General features: G+C 46.2%; 1 long non-coding RNA gene across 5 annotated transcripts in view; it reads left to right on the top strand.

Moving 5' to 3' along the window:
* Positions 1–20,990, top strand: part of LOC128323329 (uncharacterized) — a 130,291-nt gene that overhangs the window by 97,226 nt on the left and 12,075 nt on the right. For 3 of the 5 annotated variants that reach the window (XR_008306208.1, XR_008306207.1, XR_008306206.1), the window contains 3 exons: positions 11,407–11,513; positions 12,157–12,334; positions 15,920–16,064. The exons of the other annotated variants lie outside the window; for them this stretch is intronic. This is a non-coding gene — a long non-coding RNA (uncharacterized LOC128323329). The remainder of the gene's footprint in view (positions 1–11,406; positions 11,514–12,156; positions 12,335–15,919; positions 16,065–20,990) is intronic. 5 annotated transcript variants of the gene reach the window in all.

Below are 20,990 nucleotides of genomic sequence, written 5' to 3'. Positions count from 1 at the left end.
ACAAATATCATTACCTTAATCTCAGATGGAGCTTTTGCTCAAAAGAATTTCTTCTCACTGCTCTTGCAAAGTCATTGCAAAGAACATGACTGAATGCTTATTACTCCTTGAGGCACCCTATTATTTTAATACTAGCGCCATGCCCATCACGTTTGACGGACAGGAGAGAGGAAGTTATACTATTTTTGGCTGAGCCTGAGTCTCCCACTTCTGCTCTCTCTCTCTTTCCCCCATAACTCTAGATTTTGGGGTCATCCAATGACATTGATTGGCAACAGATTCAGGACAGACAAAAGACAGTCCTTTTTCATACAATACATTACAGATTTATGGAATTTGCTGCCGCAAGATATAGTTATATTTGCTTATGTCCTTACAGATAAACTATGGAATTCACTGCTGCTGGATGTGGTGGTGGCCACCAATCTAGACTGTTTTAAAAGGGGGATTGGGCAAATTCATGGAGGATAGGGCTATCAGTAGATATGTGCACGAATGGCTCATGCAGGCATAAGCGAGATGGGGAGTGATTCCCTTGAAAAGCAGGTAAGCAGATCCTTACCTGCTCTGCTGCCACCCCGCTGCTTTCCCAGGCTTGGCGCTCACTCCACCAAAGGCCAACGCCATGCTCAGGCAAGAGGAAATAGTGCCACAGCCGCTTGCAACCTTTGGTAGAGCGGGCACTGCACCCGGAAAAGAAAACTGCTTACTTGCTTTTTAAGGGAATCACTCCCTGCGCTGCCAAACCAGTTTGGCTGCGGGTACTCGAGCTGGTCTGGTGCTTTCCAAAGGAGGCGCTGAACTGGTTCGTGCACATCCCTAACTATCAGTGGCTACTAGCCTTAATAGCTGTATACATTCAGGATCAGATATAGCATGCCTCTGAACACCAGGTGCTATGGAACTCCAACAGAAGCCTCTTTGCAGGCTTCCCTGATGTACCTGGCTGGTCACTGTGTGAAGCAGGATGCTGGACTAGATGGGCCTTTGGCCTCATCCAGCAGGGCTTTCCTTATGTCCTAGTGATAACCACTAGCTTAGTTGCCTTGACAAAGAGATTAGATATATTACTGGAGGATGGCTTTATCCTAGCTATTAGCCATGACAATGGAGCCTCCATGGTCTGAAGCAGTATACCACTGAATAATAGGGGAGCAGCATCAGGAAAGGACTGTTGCCATCATATCCTGCTTATGGGCTTCCTGAAAGCTACTGAAAGTTGGGATCGGGTCCAGCCCGATCTAATTTAACCCTGCAAATGTTAGTTTGGCACTTTCCTTAAACTTTTCATGTCGGAAATGGGATTGGAGTCAGGATTGGGGTTGCAATAGAAGTTGGGATCAGGGAGGGTTGGGGTCAGACAAACCTTAAAAAACATTTTTTAAAAGTAACCATGGATACTCACCGTGAACTCTGAAGAAAAGTAACCTAACACCAGAGCTTTGGCAGGGGAAGTGATGTAACATCAGATTATTGCAGGAGAAACCCGGAAATCAACTGCATGTGAGTTTAAATGTGCAAAAAACTTATGGGCAGTCAGGCAGGTGGGAAGCTCGAAGAGAAAAGATGCCTCCCTCCCTGCTGCGATCGCTAACCAAAAAAGAACAAAAGAGCAGACTTACACCACCATTTGAAGCTCTGAAAAATCTCCCATTTTTTCTGAAGGAGGCCCATCTGAACTGGGCTGGGCAAGTTTGGGTTTGGACTCTCTCTAAGCCCTGTCCAATTTTGCACAGACCTATTATTTACATCATCTAACATAATAAAACTTTTGCAGAACTTGAATTTTGGAACTGTGAAAATGTTCATTTGAATGACCAGGCCCAAACTCTCATACTTCAGACAGATTATGAGAAGACCCAGCTCCCTTGAGAAGTCCACAATGCTGGGAAAAGTTGAAGGAAAGAGAAGAGGATGACCAGCCGCAAGGTGGATGGACTCGGTTAGGAGAGCAATGAATGCACCACTGAGAGAACTAAAAGGCCAAGTTGAAGACAGATCAGCCTGGAGAGAATCTATCTACATGGTTGCTAAGAGTCGACACTGACTTGACAGCAATCAATCACTCACTCAATCAATCAATCTACAAATGTTCATTTAGAAAATTCTACTGTTTGGCAGGATTTCCCATCTCACTAGGGTACCAGTTTCCAATATATCGGAAAAGACCATTCTTAAACAAGAACTGGTGTCTTCTATATACAAATGAAACATGCCTTTAATATCCTCTCCAAGAATGGCTGAGAGACATTCACGTGTAGAAGAAAATAAAGGCACGCATCCAAGGTACTGCATGTGTGGGAGCTAAATCTACTCCCTGGCATTGGTTATCCCAATGTCTAGAGTGAGAAGAAGCTTTTGCCCCTCTTGTTTGTATCCTAGATTGCAGCCTGTTTACACTGACCTCAATGGAAGCCAATGAAAAACAAGCCAGCCTATCTGCATAGCTCTGCCCTCAGGTCTGTTTTGTGGTTTCACTAGAACTCCTGGGACCTGGCTTTTGTTGAAAGAGTTTCTTGGTACTGTGCTAGAGGCTGTACGGAACAGGGACGTGCAAGGTGCAAAGGTCAGTCTACACATTCCATTCCATATGTCAAGCCAACTTGAAGTGGTTTCTTCTCTATGCTGGACACTCCAATGTATTTCCCCCCTTTCTGCAATGTTAAGTGGTACAATTCAGGGAGAGCTGTGTTAAATTATATTTCTGGCATGAAGAGCTAATTGGACAAGCCTAAAGAAAGGCATTGTTGCACATCTGGATTTTTCTTATTTTGGAGAAAATACACATTTGGCATCATGGAAAGAGCCCTTAATCACTTTCCCCATATTATGAGATGCTACAGGATTCAATCTGCAAGCTCTATGAGTTGGGCATCCATGCTCTCCCAGGACCACTGGTGGGAGGAAGTTCAAATCTGGATATTAATTTGGGGATCAGGTGACTCTGAAAGCCGGTTTCATGCCATTGCCTGCTATATAGCTCCAAAGTCTGCTTATTTTTGTAGGGAGTCATCAGGCTATCTGTTTGCCACTCCATTCTCTGTCTATTTGCTGCCTTTGCAGTAATTGGAGCCTCAGCTTTGGGAGTACTCCATCCTGGGTGCTTGACATGTTCCATTGTCAGCCCGCTTTGACTCCAAATACCTCAAACCAAATATTTTGCACCAATGTGCACACACACACCCTGGCTGCAAAGAGGTGACCATTCCCACCTCCACCCACGGCTACACTTTTCCCAGTACCGGGGGTGGGGAAGAGCCCTTAAAGAGAAACAGAGTCCTGCCAGCCCCAGTGACATTTGAGAAGTTGTGTGGGAAGCACTGGGAAGAACTTGAGGGGGAACGTTTTCTATGGGCAGAGTATTTGGCTTTGGGATATGGAGCCAGAGATTTGCACAACCCTACCAACTACCCTGTGAGGAGGAGGAGGAGAGGAGGAGGAGGAGGAGGGAAAGCAGCCATTATGGTAGGGGAAAATCTTTTATTGTTTTAATTTGCTATTTTATTGATTTTTTGTAAGCTGCTTCAGGGGCCTTGTTGGCTGAAGAGTAGAAGAGTAGAATGAAATTGCTTTTTTAAAACAACAACAACAACAACAACCCGTAACTTCTCAGTAGGAGGCTCACTGAATGGCTTGAAGTGACTCATCTTCAACAATGAGTTCTGTATTTGTAAAATGATAGTAATACAGAGACAGCTTGACTATATAGGCAGCTGTCTAGGACAGCAGCATTTAGGGGCTATCACCAAGCTAAAAGTGGCACATGGTCTGGGCTATGTGTGCTTCTTCTGGCATTGTTCTGGGTGAGCTGAATGTGCTTGATACTCCTCAGTAAGGTCACAGGAGTTCCTTGGGAGTCCTCTCTATTTGCACAGTGATATTCTTGTGTTGCTCCAGGGTGGGGGAAACCCACCTTAGAGCTGGCCCTGCTGGACTCACATCTCAGAACTGTTGTGAGCATGATTATGAGAAGGATATTATATCATATAATGCCACAAAACTGCTAAGTGAATCCACATCTTTTCCTTCTTGAGAACTAAGCACTGGGGACCAGATCCAAAGTTGTTGTAAGGAGATTGTCTGATGGTGTAAACTGGCATGAAAGCATAATTAGTAAGAGGGTTACTCATATGTCATTGGGGAAGAAATACCCTTTCAAGCTTCAGGCTTTCAAAGGCTGAAACCCATTTTTTGGTCTGCTCTACAGTTCACCTTGGAAAATGCTCTCCCTGGCTGGACGTCATAATTGCAGCTGCTGCAGTGTTTCTCTGTCTCTCCCACCTCAGTCACTTCATTGCATTTGTACTTAGTATCCAAGTCATGCAGCTGGTGCATATGTTGAATTGGGAAGCAGGCCTCTGGTTCTGCTGATCTGCAAACATCCCTGTGGAGTCCTCTCTCTCTCTCTCTCCTCCCGCCCCAAAATGTGTGCTGGGTGAGAGATGCAAGCACTGTAAGCCAATGGAGGGGGGAAGCATCAATAATGAAAACCTCCTGTGTGCACAACATGGCTGCCCATCGCACGTCTTCCTGCTCAGTGCTCCTTGCAGTCAGAATCTGCAGACTATTTTGCCAGATCTCTGCACCAAGGCTGATTAGATCATTCAAGCTTCCCCAGCGCATGAATGAGCCAATCCGGAAAAGATACAGCATAAGGACATAGGAAGCTGCCATATACCGAGTTAGACCATTGGTCCACCTAGCTCAGTATTGTCTTCACAGACTGGCAGCAGCTTCTCCAAGGCTGCAGGCAGGAATCTCTTTCAACCCCCCGTGTTACAGTACTGCCTGCATATACTTTATAACCCTGTGGGTTACCAAATCCTTGTTTGAAAATCTATGTAGATATATGACGTACAAACAACCACTTTGTATATAATTGTGCTTTGGTAACGTACTGTATGCTTTGGTAGTTTGTTGGTTCAATTAAAAAAAATATTTAAAAAATATCTTGGAGATGCCAGGGAGGGAACTTGGAACCTTCTATTAGTTATGTGATTTATATCAACTAATTCAAATAATCAGTATATCCAGCATGCAGATGCTCTTCCCAGAGCAGCCCCATCCCCTAAGGGGAATAGCTTACCGTGCTCACATGTAGCCTCTCATTCATATGCAACCAGGGTTGACCCTGCTTAACTAAGGGGACAGGTCACACTTGCTACCATAAGACCAGCTCTCTTCCCAAGCAGAAATACTTGTGCTCAGAGTCGCCTGGCTGTTGCTTCTCTTCATGAGTCACTGCTCTGGCCTTGCCTCCTCCCAGCCGGGAGACACATGCTCCGCTGTGACTTGTGCAGACTCACAGGTGGTGGTGAACTTCTCTGTGGGTAATTCTTAGGGCCAAACTACACATGATAGTAAACCTGACTTTAGAAGACATGTTGAACATGGAAGTGGAGCAGCAGCAGTGGTGGTCCCTTCATCTTTGAAAGTTAGCTTCAGGGGCCCAATTCAGGCTGAGAATATGGCAAATGGTGAGGGTATGCTGCTCTGCTGCCTTTGCACTGAAAATTCCCCCTGAAGCAGCAATTGGGATCCAAAGCAGCTGCAACTCACTGCTTTAGGGGCAAATTGCCACATTAAATGGCACAGAGGAGGAAATATGAAACTCCCCTCCCCATTTGCCACACTTTTGATCTGCTTGGGGCCCCTGCAGATAATTTTGAAACATAAAACAGCCCTTTGGGGTCCACTTCCACGGTAAGTCCAAGATGGGTTTCATGTCATATGTCGTTTGGCCCTTTTACATTCAAAAGCTGGGATCACACATAATGCCAGCCCAGCCCAGGGATGTTTAAAGCTAAACCTATTAGAGAGCTTGGAGGGGAGATTTCTTTATTTACCCCAGCTGCGGTGGAAGTGTACAGGTAAGGAGAGCACTGCTAATTAATATTGTCTGGAGACACGGAATGAAACTTCCGAATAAAGTAGTTTATTTCAGGAATCCATCAGGGAGACAAATAAGGCCCACATGCCTTGTTGCTAGCTACATACAGGAAGAGGGGGAGGGAGAAGAAGGAAGTCTCTTTCTCCAAGTGAGAGAATGAAACCTGAGACTATCAGTCTAACAAAGGGGAAATAGAGTAGAGAACGTGTAGTCAGAGACTGCCTTACTGGCTGTCTCTACCCCTAACGCCCCTAGTGGTCAATAGGAACATAGGAAGCTGCCATATACTGAGTCAGACCATAGCTCCATCTAGCTCAGTATTGTCTACACAGACTGGCAGCAATTTCTTCAAGGCTTCAGGCAGGAATCTCTCTCAGTCCTATTTCGGAAAAGCCAGGGAGGGAACTTGATACCTTCTGCTCTTCCCAGAGCGGCTCCATCCCTTAAGTGGAATATCTTACAGTGTTCACACATCAAGTCTCCCATTCATATGCAAGTCTCCCATTCATATGTAACCAGGATCCTGCTTAGCTAAAGGGACAAGTCATGCTTGCTACCACAAGACCAGCTCTCCTCTCAATAGGGACGCTGGTGCTAAAGAGTTGATGCCATCAAGAGCTGCATCTCCAACAGTACTAGTACAACAGTAGTCTTCTGGCTCCATTACCTTTGTGCATCATTATTCCATATCACCTACAAGTTGTTGTGCGAAATCCTGACTCTCTCTGTTACATTGCTTCACCAAAGGTTTGCGAGTCAGGTGATGAAGCAAGCTGTCTGTCAGGGAAGCTTATCTGTCATTATCAATCTCAGTAACGAGAAGATGGGGATGGGGATTTGGCTGTAACTCAGTGGCAGAGCTTCTGCTTAGCATTCAGAAGGTCTTAGGTTCAATCCCCAGCAGAAGGTCCCAGGTAGGGCTGCCTGAATCCATGGAGAGACAGATGGACCAATGGTTTGACTCAGTAGATGGCAACCTCCTATATTCTGTATTTTCACTGGGGATCCCCTGAATCCAATGGAGATATTACTAGGAAATGTACGACATGGAAATTCTGTTTCTGCTGTTTTATTGAATTTGATGCTATGTACTTCAGTAGAGCTGGATGCTTCTGCTGCTCACATTCACTGGTGCCCTCCTATTCTTTTGTTAATGGTTGCACACATTTATCATGGCCAACCTGAGATAGGGATATCTTAAAAGAGAAATCCCCTTTGGTCCTTTATTAACCCCAAAGTATTTTAAAATTCAGGGCTCCTTATTTTATTTATTTATTTATTTATTTATATCTTATTTATTACATTTGTACACCGCCCCAAACTTTCATCTCTGGGCAGTTAACAATAGTATGACACAAGTTAAAATATATACAATAACTTAAAACAATTTAACAATTTAAAATTAACCACGAATTAAAACCTTAAAAAATTTTTTTCATCCTTCCAGATGGGTAGCTGTCAAGGTATGTCCACTGGGACTATCCTTGTCTCTAATCTCTTCTCTTCTACATTGCTAACAAATGGGCTGTGGCCCAGTTGTGTGATTATACAATATGTTTACAACTTCAGCCATGCCAAAGATACTCAGAATATGTCTTATTTATAAGCTGAGGCCATGACACAGCTCTGGGCATTATGCTGAATTTTTCCTTCTGTAATCTCTGCCAATGTTTTTAAACTCGAGAGAGGCTGATATTGACCTGGATATGCTCACTTGAGACTGAGAATTCAAACTTTATCCCTAAGTCCTCATCCATTAACTATACTGAATAAAAAGAGGCACTACTTCATTCCAGCCATGTTAACATTCACAGTCTTTTGGGTTACATTCCTCCCAGGTGTAATAGCAGCTGCCGAGAGCCCTGAAACCATAATTAATCTATGGAATTCTCTGCCACAGGATGTGGTGATGGCCACCAGCTTGGAAGACTTTAAAAGTGGATTTAAAAGCAGAAGATTCTTGGAGGATATGTCTATCAGTAGCTGCTAGTCTTGACAGCTGTAGGCTACCTCCAGGTTTATTTGTCTTTTATTTAGTTGTTACATGTCTATACCATCAGACACAGATGTCCCATGGTGGATTACAAGTACAACAATAGTTAAAGTAAGGTAAGGTGTGCCGTCAAATCGGTGTCAACTCCTGGCAACCACAGAGCCCTGTGGTTTTTCTTTGGTAGAATACAGGAGGGGTTTACCATTGCCATCTCCCGTGCAGTATGAGATGATGCCTTTCTGCATCTTCCTATATTGCTACCACCTAATATAGGTGTTTCCCATAGTCTGAGAAACATACCAGCGGGGATTCAAACTGGCAACCTCATGCTTGCTAAACAAGTCAATAGTTATAAACCTTATTATCCTTATGGATGCATACTTGGAGCACCTACGGGTTAGAAGGAGGTATGTCAGAGTAACTCACAGATAAATTAGTTTACAAAACTCTAAAGAGGGTAGTTAACAGACAACCAGCTGGGCAGAGCTAATGAAACTCAGTGGCAAGGAGTGGGGAAGGAGGGCTTGAGCAAAAGGAGCAGGAAATTTCTCAGCGCAAAGAATATTCCCTCAAGATACTCACAACCCCTTCTGCTTCTGAGGGGGAATGGTCTCTAAACTGTCACCATGCTCAAGCACAGGATATACTGCAGCATTTTGTTTCTGGTCCCTACCTGTAGTACTTCTTCTCTGGGGTATTTTATTGGCAGTATGGAAAAGCAGTGCAAAACAGAAAGGCACATGGTCTCAAGTCAAGAAAGCAAAGGCAAGGAGTAACTTGGTAACTGCACAAAAATGGCCATGATTGAACTAGTGATACTGACAAAATAGCTTAATTCTGTGCTGAAGTGAATAGCATTTACAGAGTGGGGTTGAGGTTTGGGGCCACAATCTCTTCAAGTCTCCCCCCGCCCCCCCGCAAAAAAACAACAACCCCACACCAAACCACAGCTGCTTTCAGCTCTGCAAAGGGGGGAAACTGATTAAAATTGTGCTGAATCAAGACTCCCATGTGATGAAGTATCATCTTCTTGATGCTTGAAATAGACTTTTCTATAGCTTATTGTGCAATAAGTTCACTTTTTTTTTTAATCTCTCACTTGAAAATGCACTTAAGAAAATTGCTTCTTTTGCTATTTTCACAACAGCTTTGGAAAAGCAGCCTCCAGTTTAGAGCTATAACTGCTTTTAATCACAGCCTGGCTTGTTCCGTTTTGACAGCCCTGATGTGGCAAATTATTTATTTTCTATACATTTAAATATATTGTCATTCTCCGCTCCTAAAACTTTGGTATGGCAGCACCAACTGCAAACGACAAAGCCTGTAGCTCATTAAGGTAATTTGTGTCTACAGAAATTGCCATAAACACAAACGATAAAATAACAGCCAATCTTTTCCAACAGTGTCATTTGAAACCATTTGGGTTTGTCAGGGATTGTCAATTTGTCTTTTTAAAAAGCCTATAAAAGTTTTCTTAAGGTAGCATAACAACTATGTGTAATACTACCTTATTGGGCAGAATAGCCTGAGGAGACCTCAAGAGACCAAACTAATCAGGGGTGTATAAACAGGAATGCTACATATCTCAAGTTATACCTAGAAATTCTGGTAATCTCTGTGTTAGCCATTGTACATTTATAGCATCCAAAATAGAATCCAGCCATTTGAACTGACTTTTCAGAATCCTAGCTTTTTAAGATAAAAACTAATTTCAGAGACGGTTGCAGAGGAAAAGTCATGTTGGCCATTTTTATTCAAATGATGATGGAGATCCCTTCACCTGGGCAGCAGCGTCCCCTATAACAGGGATTCCCAGATGTTTTTGACTACAACTCCCATAATTCCCAGATGCAGTGGCCTTGGGTCATTGTAACTGGGGATTATGGGAACTGTAGTCAACAACTTCAGGAAACTCCTGTTACAGGGAACACTTCTAGGTGCTAATTTGGATGGGAGAGGGGAAACCCCCTTCAATTTCTTCAGTTATCACTCTTGGGCAGAGTGAAGAGCTGCCCTTGCTCAGAACAGTAAGGAAGCCTGATGTGGAAGCTTTTATAGAGGTCATGGAGTATCACCTGACCTGCTTTGGCCTCTTGTTGGCAGAGCTGTCAAAAGGTTTCTGTGGGTTCTTGGCAAACTGCCCTCCTTGGGCCCCAGGCATTATGGCTGAACAGTCTTTGGGGGGATTGGGGACCTGTGGGCAGGGGCAACAGAATTGCCTCCTGACTGGTGCCATTTCACTTCCCAGAATTCTATTTTATTTATTTTATTTAACATATTTTTATACCACCCAAAACTCACGTCTCTGGGTGGTTTACAACAAAAACAAACAAACAGAAAAAGTTAAAACATTAGTAAAAATAAAAGACAACAAACATTAAACATTAAACATTAATTCGATTCTGACCAGGGGCTCAAGGTTGACTCAGCCTTCCATCCTTCCGAGGTCGGTAAAATGAGTACCCAGAATTTTGGGGGCAATATGCTAAATCATTGTAAACCGCTTAGAGAGCTCCAGCTATAGAGCGGTATATAAATGTAAGTGCTATTGCTATTGCTAAAATAAAATAAATGACACAGTAAAAGTTAAAACATTACAACAATTTCAATTTCAAAATGATGTTTTAAAACAATGTTAACACTATTAAAACTATATTTAATTAAAAGCCTGGGTAAATAGATGCATCTTTAAAGACTTCTAAAAAGTTGTTAGAGATGGGGAGGCTCTTATTTCAGCAGGGAGTATGTTCCAAAGCTTTGGGGCAGCAGCGAGGAAGGCCAGTCCCTGAGTAGCCACCAGACAAGCTCGTGGCAACTGCAGACAGACCTCTCCTGATGATCTCAGTGGGTGGTAGGGTTCATAACAAAGACGATGTTGTCTTAAATACCCAGGGCCCAAGCTGTTTAGGGCTTTATAGGTTAAAACCAGCACCTTGTATTTTGCCTGGAAACTTATCAGCAGCCAGTGTAGATCCATACAGGAGTGATATTGTCCCTCCGAGATGACCCAGAGACCAACCTGGCTGCTGCATTCTGAACCAATTGTAGTTTACGGACTACACACAAAGGCTGCCCCACATAGAGAGCATTGCAGTAATCCAGTCTGGAGGGTACCAGCATATGTACCACAGTTCTGAGATAGTTTATCTCAAGAAACGGACGCAGTTGGCATATCAGCCGAAGCTGATAGAAGGCACTTCTGGCCACTGCCTCAACCTGGGACACCAGGGAGAGGCCTGGATCCAGAAGTACCCCCAGACTGTGTACCTGTTCCTTCCAGGGGAGTGTGACCCCATCTAGAACTGGCAGATCAAATTCATCTCCCGAGTTTCAGCCCCGCACAATGAGTCTTATCTGGATTCAGTCTCCGTTTGTTATCCCTCATCCAGCCCATCACTGCCTCCAGGCAAGCATTTAGGGAGGTTATGCCCCTTCCCAATGATGTTGACAGGGAGAAATAGATTTGGGTGTCATCAGCCTACCGATAGCACCCTGCACCAAATCTCCTGATGATCTCTCCCAGCAGTTTCATGTACAAACATCGGAGACAATACAGAGTCCTGAGGGACACCATACAGATTTGGAAGAACAACAATCTCCAAGGGACACCATCTGGAATCTGCCCATGAGGTAGGAGAGGAACCAGAGCAATGCCTCCCACTCCCAACCCCCTCAGATGCTCCCGAACGATACTATGGTCGATAGTATCGAAAGCCATCAAGAGGTCCAAAAGGACCAACAGAGTCACATTTCCTTTGTCAATTCCCAATTGAAGATCATCCATCAGGCTGACCAAGGCAGTCTCCACCCCATAGCCTGCTCGAAAGCCAGTTTGAAATGGATCTTGATAATCAGTTTCCAGCGGTTTCGTATAGTTGACTACAACTCCCATAATTCCCAGCCAAAGGCCTTTGCAGCTGGGAATGCTGGGAGTTGTAGTCAACAACATCTGGGAATCCCTGTTAGAGGGAACACTGCTCTGCACTTCAGAAAAGGAGATACTAGTGCTGCATATATACCTTTTCCCCCTGCACAGGCACAAAAAAGTCAGGAACTTGGGCCAATGAGTTAGTTTACTTTATTTTTAATTTGTGTACTGTAGTGTTCCTTCATGCTGCCCTGTCAGAAACCCACCCTGATGCCCCTCTCAAGTCCAGGGAGGTGATTTGTTTTTATATTGTTTTATAACAACTTTATCTCCAGGTTCTGGGAATTTATTCAGTTTTTACTTCTTTCGCTGCCACCATATGATTACTTATTACCCTTCTTTCAGTACTCAATACCTTGGTTATGTAGCCTTGCAACTGCAGGACTGGAGTATATGTTCAGTGTACAACTGAAACAAAACTTGAGGTGTAGAACAAAAGAGGAATAAGTTTATTATTTACAACTGATTGGAATAAAGATCTCTTCAAGGCAGAGCACATAAACCTATCTACAAAGTTGCTACAGTAAGTACGTCAGATGTTTAACTCTCTCAGAGTGGATTTTTCTTCTTGATAACATGTAATGTTTAGGGAGGTGATATACCTGGGACAGAGGTAAATGCAACTTGGTTTGCAGACTTAGTCTTAACTCCTAGGCTTAACTCAGACTTTCTTGTCTGTCACCATGACATTTCACTTCTGAGCACCTTTCACATTCATGGTTTCTTTCCCAGGCTTAACACTCCCCACTTTTAGAGTACTGCCACAGTGTACTGCTGGTTCTACAATCTCCACACATTCACCAATCAAGTCTCACACAAACCCCTGAACAATCTCTCTTGTTCAGATCACATAAACCAGTTAGGGATGTGCAAAGAGGTTTGACCCCGAACCTGTTCGAGGCCATGCAGAGGCCATGTGCGAAGGCGCGCAGCCTGCATAATGATCACTGGGCCGCTGGGTGTAGGCCAAAAACCATCTCAAGAACACCCAAACTGGGCGAGGGTGTAATTTTGAAGGCCGGTGGGGGGAGAGGGAACCTCCATGGACCCCCCTGCCACCTCCAGGAACTCCCCCGAGGGGAGTAAAATATCTATATATGTATGAATTTAAAGGTTCACGAACCCCCCTGAACGGAACCAAACTGAGGGGGTTTGAGGGGGTGCCAGACCGAACTGGCCCAGTTGGGTTCGAGGCTGGTCTGGCCTCAAACCGAACCAGGCCAGCTGGTTCCGTGCACATCCTTAAAACTGGTCTCTGTGCTACGCTCTGTCCAACCTCTCATTCCCAACTTTCAACTCCAACTCCCTCCAGCCCCAACTCCAAGTCTTCTCCTAACCAACTGTCCTTATTTAAATCCTCCCCTTGAACATTCCATGCCTGATTACTATGGCAACACTCACTCTCACACACTCACTCTCCAGTTCCTATATGTAAATTCTATCACATGCATCAAAATGAAAGAAAATGTTAAACAAACTTCTATTTGTTCAGTCTCCTGGATGCTTTCCAGATTACACCTTGCAACAGCGAATCTCTGAAGTGTGCTTCCACACTCCCTGTGTTGTGACACCGCAGTCCCTATGCTGACAACAGGGTGCTGTTCATATTTCCAATGCCTTGTTTCGAATTTAATCGCTGTGAAATAGTGCTATGATGTTGTACGTCCGATGTAAAAAAGTTGCTTTTTTCAGGTTGTTAGTTTTCGTGAGACTGCTCCCCCTGCTGTTTATATTTTGAAAGCGATTTGCTTAAACGGAAGCATTTTGCTGCTGTTGAATGGCTACCTGGAAAGTGCCCTGCAGAGTCCTCTCTAAAATGTCAAGTCTTTATCTGGCGCTGGGTAGAAACGTCAAGTTTTTATTTAGTGATGAGACCACATAATCTTTCCTGGGGAGAGTGTGCCAAAGTGTTAGTGTCACAAGTGGAAAAGCCCTGCTCCTCATGTCCACCCACTGAACCTCAGTTGGTGAGAGGACCCAGAGTAGGTCCCCAGATAGTTGCTGACATTCTAACACTGTGCACATGCATTCCAGGCTGTATTCCTGCTTCAGCAACATTGATGGTTGCATGCAGGGAGATGATTTTCACCATTCTCCCCTTTCCCTGGAAGTCCTCTGTACAACTTGCAAATATGTCCCTGAGGGCTGCACAGCCCTGAGGGACATATGTGCAGGTTTCAGAGGTCACTTTCAGGGGTAGGGGAGATCAGCAAAAAATACTCCCTACCAATGTGCACAACCACTCTTGCTGTGACAGTGGGAACACAGCCACTCATGGGCAGGCATCCTTTGGCTGCACATGTACAGCAGGATAACAGCTACTTAATTGTGTGTTCAGGACTGAAAAAAATATTGCCTTGGCAGACTTGAAGCCAGTTTTCAGACAGTTTTGCAGTTTCATGGGAGAAGTTGTATGGGAGTTTTATGGGAGAAGGAGATCTTACAGTACCCAGTCTCAGTTTGTACAGCTTTGGAGCCTGGACCTAAAGGCCTTTGGAGGCCCCCCCTGCTGCAAGTTAAGCATCATCACGTAGGTTCTTGAGGGCATAAACCACACCACCCAGGACAAACTAAAGAGGATTGTGGGGGGCCCAGGGGGTGAGAGGCCCTGGACTTCAGCCCCGAATTCCAGGGGTAAGAGTGCGTCTGCAGACGGGTTCAAAGAACCTGGCCACCCCCCCGCTCCTAAGGGTCCTCCAGTTCCACCCCTCCCTATTTTCTTAATTATATCCCTCACTCTGAGGGGCCACTGGAGAGAGGGGTGAACCCCCCCCCCCCGGGCTCACCCTTCCCCCTCAGCTCCAGCTGGCCTCATTCTCAGCCAGCTTTGTTTTTTGCTGTGTGTGTTCTTCATTTTCTCCCTTGCAAGAAAACACACAGCCGGTGCTTCATTGCCAACTGGGAAATGAGCTCCAGAAGGCCACGTGGGCTCTTCCAGGTGCTGCCTAGACCCCCTGCGTGTGACATCACATGCAGCGGGCATGGCTGGCATGCGCGAGGGGAGAGGCGAACATGAGCCCACTCTCCCCTAGCGACGCGCCTGCCCCAGAACACATGAAATGCTGGATTAGGGTAAAAGCTTCCTGCCTTTGTCAATATACCCCCCTCACCCCCCAGATAGGTAATCCTTTGCCAGATCCCCCAGAAACAGCTGAAGACAAAGCTCCAAACCACAGGACACCATGGAACTGCAGAGCCGTCTGAAAACTGGCTTCAAGCCTGCCGAGGCACTATTTTTTCCAGTCCTGCTGCCTCATTAAGGTGGCCTATAAAAGATGGGAGATGTTTACCATGTCTGTGAATGTGAACTTTCTGCAGGGGAGCTGTTAACATAGTAAATAGCTCAGGAGGAGGGGAGACAGCAAGAGAGAGGCAGCTGGAGTGCATTGTGTTTCCAGGAAAACTGCACTGGGCCTTGAATCTCTATATAAGCTATCGCTGAGGTGACAAATCTCTACCCGTTTTGCCTCTGAGTGATGCTTTCTGCTGCTTGCCTGTTAATTTATCTGTTTTCAACCCGTCTAGACATTGTTTGGGTCAAAAAGTGCGGTCTCTCCCCTGTCGTGGGATTTGCCTGCTCAGCTCTTACTGCAGGGAGACTTACTTGCCAGGCACAGTTTACAGAATAATGCTCCCTCTGTCTGGGTGGTTTATTAAACAACACGTGGAATGGGAACATTTTATTATCAGACTCAGACTTCCTCTACAGATAACGCTTGTTTGACTTTCCACACTAAACGTTTTACAGACCAGTGTGAGATTTAGAACAAAATTTGACTATCTTTCTGTGTTGTTTTTGCATTTTAATTAAAGAGCAGGCAGGGAAAAGACCCGGGGATGGCTCTAGGAATTGATTTTTGAAAGCCAGCTCTGGGTGTTTATAAAGCGAGCAGGTGCGGGTGTGGGGTGGGAAAGCCCCACTTTTCAGTGGGTTGTTCCATAGTTCATACAAGTTTCAGATAGGATAGCAAAAATAAATTCTATGCTTTTTGATTCTATATCTATATCTATATCTGAATGAATAGAAAGACCTTTAGTGACAAAATGTGTGGGAGAATTAATAGGGATCCAAGTGAATTAATATTCCCTTTCTAAATACAACTTTCAGATCATCTGATGAAAATGGATGGCAGCAACAAAGGAAGAATAATGCCTCTTCACACAAAATGTTATTGATCTGTGAACTTGTCCTTATAGAATATTGGGATGGCAAACTAAAGCAATATCTGCATGCCCCTTCCTTTAGAAGCGAGGTGGGTGGTTGTTGGGGAAAAGGCCTTCTTGGTGGTGCTGGCATTCCATTAGTGAAATGTTCTCTCCAGTCATTTGTCTTCCCCCCTGAAATTTAAATAGTAGCTTTGGGAACTAGGGATGTGCACAAAACTGGCTTAGCCTCTTTGGTTCAATTTTGAACCACCTTCGAACCAGGATGGGTAGGTTTGGTTTTAGTTTTGCTCAAAAGCCCCCTCCCCCCGGTTCAGTTTGAATTCTCTGAGTTTACCACAATTAGGTCACACACAGTTCTACTTATGAATGGAGATACTCCTCCTTTGCATTGCAATGAAGGAAAAAAAATCTTTTTAAAAATTCTTTTTAAAAAAACAATAAATCCTACAAACTTGGGGCTGTCTGGGGCGAGTTGAGGCCAGGCCTGCCATGCCCCCAGGCCCACTTTGGGGTGCTCTGGCACCCCACAAAAGGGAGAATGGGCCAGCTGGGCCATCTCAAATCCCCATTATTCCCTATGGAAGGAATACAAAAATTGGAAAAATACATTAAAAATCACAGAAGTGTTTGATTGCTTTGGGGTTCGGTGAGTGCTTGGCACCCCTGGGTGCCCAACACCCACCTCAGTTTTGTGCCCCTATCAGGCCACCATACGAACACACAGTGACACAACTAAGACGACAACCAAATGAAAACCAAAAAGCCACCACAGAAACAGACCTGCTGCTGTGCTCGCACATCTGCAAAGCCAAGGGGACCAAACCAAACAACAGCACAGACTAGCTACACAACAACAGCCAGGTGTGACAAACTGCCGATCCACTCCTCTATTTGGCAGCTGAGTATGGTTGCCTCCTCCTCCTTGGTGTGCTTGCCATTCAAGGTCTCCATGTGCAAGGCGGCCCACCTGTGCCAAAATGCAGTGTGGGATATGCTGGAGCCAGAGGCAGCACCAGAGGTCCCCTCTCTCTCTGGACCCCACCAGTGGGCAGTCAGGGCCAGGAAAACAGTGTGCATCCCACTCACACTGTTCCACATATCAGTGGTGAAATGCACGCTGGTGCCAGCTGGTGCTGCACACAGCATGGCTGACACAAGCTCCCTGCATCGCCTGTACAGGGAGGGGACCACGTTCCAGCTGAATGTGGTCATTGAGGGGATGGAGTAGTCGGGTGCTAGCAGCTGGAGTATCTGGCGGATGCCGGAGTTCTCAACCACCTGAAAAGGTTGGTCGTCAGTGGCCAACATCTCCCCTATAAGACAGGTGAGGAGACGTCGGTCCACATGACCAGGCCGCTTTGTGACTGACGACTGCGTCCACCACTTGACTGGCAGTGTGCCCTGCTTCATGGAAGCTGGCACACTGCCCTTATCAGCTCTAGTCACAGGCACACAAGGTGCACTAGTGCTGCCAGTGGAGTCAAGGAGATCCAGGTGATGCCATCACATGTGTCGCCACAAGGAGGTCATCCCCAGATGCTTTGCATCCTTGCCCCAACTGACCTATGCCCTTCAGTGGACACAGTGAGCAGTGTTTGGGGCATCTTGAGGGACCACAAAATGCCACCAAAAATCACTGCTCTGGGTGGCCTCAGATGCCCTGGGCGCCATCTTGGGCCTCTTGGGTGACCGCGGACCTAAGGGGACTGCTGATGCTCGCCCACTGCCATCACCTACCCTGCTTCCACCCTCCACGGAAGAAGGGCCCAGCTTCACTGGTGGAGGGGCTGCCCCCTCCACCTCAGCAGCAGACCCTTCCTCCTCGGAGCCAGACTGGGAGCACCCAGCATGGACTCCACCATGACCTGGGCATCATCAGAGGGGCCCCCACTGAGTGGCGAAAAGAGCGTTGGAAGGGACAAAAGAGGGAGGGAAAATCTAGCTGCACTGCCAGCTGTCAAGTCCCTGCCCTCCACCCCCACCATGGAAGGAGCTTCCCTGGCAGGAGAGCCCCCTGCTCTGCCAGGCTCTGCACTGGGCACCAGCTCCAGTGGTGTACCACCACCTGATGGACCCACCACTGGGCAAGGAACTGGTTTGACAGCAGCAGGCTCCTCCGGATAGGGGAGCCTTCGCACCACCGCCTCACCTGGGCCATAGTATTTGCCATTGGGGACCTGTGGTACCCCAGGATGGCATCTTCTCTGCCCCCACCATGGCCTCCTGCACCAGCTTGGGGACCCCTCCCACCTCTGCCTGCCAACCTGCTGTGAGCTTTGCTCACAACATAGTGCTCAGATATTCCCAAAGACCCTGGGGCTTTTTACAAAAAATCTGGACAATGTTAAAAAAATGGAGGGGGGAATGTATGTGTGTGTACACACACACACACACACACACACACACACACACACACACCTATTTGGGGGAAAAACTTTTTTAAAAAAAACACACACACACACCCATTTAAAGAAAACCCCTTTTAAAACAAACCTACCCACTCACTCCACCCACAAAAATACAATACAATAAAAAAGCAATGCAATGAATAAACTACACAATGGGGGAAGGGAACCTGTAAAAACAAGAGACAACCTGAGAAATCAAGAAACAACCTGCAAAGAAAAAAAAAACACATATCTCCCCACACCCAAACATGAAAAAAGGAGGCCCTATTTAAGAAACACTAAAGGGAGAAAAGGGAACAAAAATTAATCACTTACCTTCTCATCATCCTGGAGATCTTCTGCACCACACACTGGTCAGTACAAAAAAGAAGGAATCCCAGACCAGTGGTGGGCAGACACAGCCAGGGTGGGGGTAGGACAGAATAAAAAGCTTTCCAGCTATTTCACCTGCCTCAAAAAACAAATTAAAAATATAAACACTAAGAAAATAAATAAAAAGGCTGGTGGGAAAAGAGGCTGTGGGAAGGGGGATCGGAAGGAAAGGAGAAGGCAGGTGATGGTCTGGACTCTGGAGCAGGTGGTGTGCTAAGCACAGCAAGAAACAAATAAAAGCACCTGCTTCAGAGAAAACAAAGGAAATAAAAACCCTAAAGAACCCAGAATAAAATAAAAACAACTGTCAGTGGCTGCTGAGCTAAGGAGGAGGCTCTCAGCCAACAGATTTTAAAGCAGCAGCCAGCCACCAAAAGCAAAAAAGGTGGGAGAAAGTGGGGGCTGGGTTAGGGAAATGGATGGGTCACAGAGCGGCCTCAGGCCAAAGGGCTGGGACCCCCCTGGCCCTGAGGAGAGGGGAGAGAGAGAGAGACACACTCACTCATTTACTTGGGTGGTTGGGGGAATAAAAGCAGCAGAACAAATACACAGAGGAACAGACACACAGTGGGGAAAATGGTTTAAAGCAGAGGCAGAGATAAACAGACAGAAGGGAACAGAGGATTGGGAACAAAAACACAGCAGCATTCTGCCAAGCAGACTCTCACTGCACCAGCAGGCCAGAGGAAGCCAAGCGGCAACTGCAGCCAGAGTGATTTTGCTAGGCCAGAGGCTTGGCTTTAAATAGGATTTGAAACTCCCTCCTTTGGGAGCCCCCACCTTTGCATCCCCCCCTGGCCAATAGGGTGCCAGTTCTCAAGGACTGGCACAGTGCAGAGCCTACCAGAGAGCCAGACTTATCTGGCCAATCAGGGAAGCAAGAGCTCAGCCAATACAATCAAGGAACACAAGTCACACAAAATGGAGGACAAGATCTAAAATGGCCTTTAAGACCTTCAAACCGGCTTGAACAGGCTCAAGCAAAACCTGGCTCGATTGGTTCAAACTCAGACCAGCATTGCCAATGCAATGCCCTGTTCAGTCCAAGTCTGAACCTTTGAACCCAACTGGTTCGAATTCAAGCCGGTTTGCACATCCCTATTGGGACCCCCATCAGGATCAGGACTGCATGGGGCCAGTGGTGGCTTCCCTTCCAAGACTACTAGCAGCTTCAGAGGGGGCATTTTCATCAAGACCACTGCATGAAGAGAATCATCACGGTCTCACTCCTGATTGCCCCCCTGCTCCTGCATAACTGCTATTTAAGGAGTAGAGAGCCGGTCTGGAGTGGAAGCCACATTTTGCAGTAGTGAACATGTTCTTTTTGCAAATGAATTGTCCCTTTTGCCTTGGTTTGCATCTGGATACACATGAGCACTGTCTGTTGTGAGATATTCCCATTAGGGGATGAGGCAGTAACTCAGTGGTGAAGCATCTGCTTGCATGCAGAAGGTCCCAGGTTCAATCTCTGGTGACATCTCCAGATAGGGCTATGAGAGGCTCCTGCCTGAAACCTTGGAGAGCCACTGCCGGTCAACATAGACAATACTGAGCAAAATGGACCAATGGTCTGACTTGGTATAAGGCAGGTTCCTATGTTCTTAAGTTGTGTGTGTGGGAGGGTGGAGGCCAATCTATAGGCTTGTTCTCATGACCAGTGGCATGAGTAGGTGCCTACCTCCCGTACCACCACACCTGAAAGCCCTGCCACTCAGGGTCTGCCACTCAGCTGGCGGAGGCCATTTGCAAGGCCAGCAAATGGCCTCCACTCGTATACAGAGGCCAGCAGAGTGGCCGAATCTAACCTCTGCCGCAGTGGGTGCTGGGCGGTGCACAACTGCTCTTAAGAGCTTCCAGGTGCAGTGGTATGGGAGGTAAGCACCTACTAATTTACACTTGAAGGTACCTCCTGCCGCCCTCCCCCCACCGGTGGCACCCACACCAGCCACCACTGCTCATGACCAGAAGTTGAGTAGGAGACGTGTCCAGCCAGGCTCCAAGCCCCATGCACATTTCTGAGAAAAAGTTGTGTGTCGGGGGGAAGAAATCAAGGTACGAGGAGGAGGAAGTGTTGGTGTGCTAGCTGTGATCTGGGTAGGTCACATACCTAGCATGGCACTGAGGATGGAGGAAAAGCACAACCAGCACCACCCTAAGCAGATCGAGGCTAGCACATGATTTTCCTCCTTTGATTTTTGGTGACCTGCTACCGTTTCTTGGGAGCATGCACAG

The sequence above is a fragment of the Hemicordylus capensis genome, chromosome 4, assembly GCF_027244095.1.
Source record: "Hemicordylus capensis ecotype Gifberg chromosome 4, rHemCap1.1.pri, whole genome shotgun sequence".
Taxonomy (NCBI): domain Eukaryota; kingdom Metazoa; phylum Chordata; class Lepidosauria; order Squamata; family Cordylidae; genus Hemicordylus; species Hemicordylus capensis.
This window is presented reverse-complemented; position numbering and strand designations above follow the sequence as displayed.